Below are 1,780 nucleotides of genomic sequence, written 5' to 3' on the forward strand. Positions count from 1 at the left end.
GAAGTGCACTACAAGCATGACTGCAGCTGGAGCCAGCAGCTGCCTGGTTCTCACTTGGACAAGTGGAAAGCTAAAGGAGAACCTAGTATGGCTTCAGCTTTTGCCCTTCTCCTCCACTTTCTCTAGGGCTTTTGGTTTTCGAGCAAAGCAAGTATTTACAGTCTGCCACTTGAACTTCTGCTGCATGCCTAGGGTTGTGAAAGCTTTACACCTTACACCAGTAGTGCTGTTGACCACTAGGGACTTTCCGGTGTAAGTGTTGCCTTTTTGTCATCCTCTCCTGTGTGAAAATGGCTGATAAAGCTTCTTAGAGTTTCTAGGTTTGACCTGATGTTTGGAGAAGAAGACACTGTGAACAACCTAGAAAGACCCTGCCAGGGTGGGAATTGAAGCCCTGGTGTGACTGTGATAAGCCTGGTTTTTGCTGAGCACTTGCCAAGTTGCCACACCAAGGTATGACTAACAGGTTTGTTGCTCATAGTAAGCTGCCTGTGTTTGCCTTATCGTGAAGTCTCAGTTCCCTTCCAAAACAGGATTAGGTACTTGGTTCCATGGTCAGATCTGGAGCTTGTTCTTTCTCTGTAGAGAGTCCTAGGAAATACAGCATATCCTGCATGAAACTTGTCCCCTGTGTCTGCTGATGCTCTCCTAGTCAAGCTGGAGGTAAGTGGGGTATCATTAAGCCTTGCAAGGGCTTAGCTTCCACTTGGCTGTAACTGTAGGTGCACGGTTTGTGGTAATTGGGAGTGAGTGGGGCTGTGGCTGAGCCTCATCCCCAGTGGGCACAGCTGTGAGCAGCAGGTGAGCAGCACTGACAGCAACGAGCCAGGGAGTGCCCAGGGGCACTGACCAACCACCAAAGGGAACAGAAGGCACACAGGTGAAGGGCATCAACAGGAGAGGATAAAAGGCTGGGACAAAGAGCAAGAAAGGCAGAGTTTGCAGCCTCCTGAAGTGATCTGATGTTGCTCTGTATGGGCAAATGCCTGAAGCCTTCTGATGAGGTAAGGGTGTTACTCTGTAATGAGGTGAAGCTTTCTGAACTTGTTTGATGTTACTCTGTGTTTTGGCTGTCTGAACTGTGACATAGGCTCTGGTGTGTGCTGGGACACGTAACCATCCCGTGCTGCAGGCGGTTGGTGATTGCTGGAGCTGCCAGCACTGTAACTGGCCTGTGCCTGGGCTCCAGCTGCATGTTTTCTGAGAACTGACGGCCAGTTCTCTGCCTGTTGTGTCCTTTAACTCAGTTTCTTCTGTTCCAGTTGTCAGCTCTTGCTATGACGTCCTATTGTGAGATGTGGTATTCATGAGGCAGAAGGGGAGCACAGCTGTGTTCATCAGGAAAAGGTTTTAGATACTCTTTCAGGCCTTCTACTCTGGTCTGTTGTCACTGGCTGTGTTAAACATTTGGAAGGTTACTCTAGTTTAAGTACAAGAGTTTAATTCTGAACAAAAGTTTGCACCCAGAGGTTTTATTTGATTCTAACTAATCCACAGCAAATCTCTAGCTAATTCAGATAAACTGTCCTGAATTGTCTCTTGTGTGGCCAAGTCCCAAGCTTTCTCTTTTTTTCCCCAGAGTAGGTCTGCTGTTTTAGAATCTTCCCCTAGTGAGTACAGCCAGAACAGTGTGCAGCAGTCAGCTTCCTAAAGAATTACTGAATCCATCCTCTAAAATGGAGATGTAGAAGCCCCAGTAAGAGCTTGGGTCCCCAAAACCAAATTCTTGGCATCAGTGATCTCATCTGACAATGTCCACAGCAAAATAAATAAACAAAAA

The sequence above is a fragment of the Ammospiza caudacuta genome, chromosome 7 (genome assembly GCF_027887145.1).
Source record: "Ammospiza caudacuta isolate bAmmCau1 chromosome 7, bAmmCau1.pri, whole genome shotgun sequence".
NCBI lineage: Eukaryota > Metazoa > Chordata > Aves > Passeriformes > Passerellidae > Ammospiza > Ammospiza caudacuta.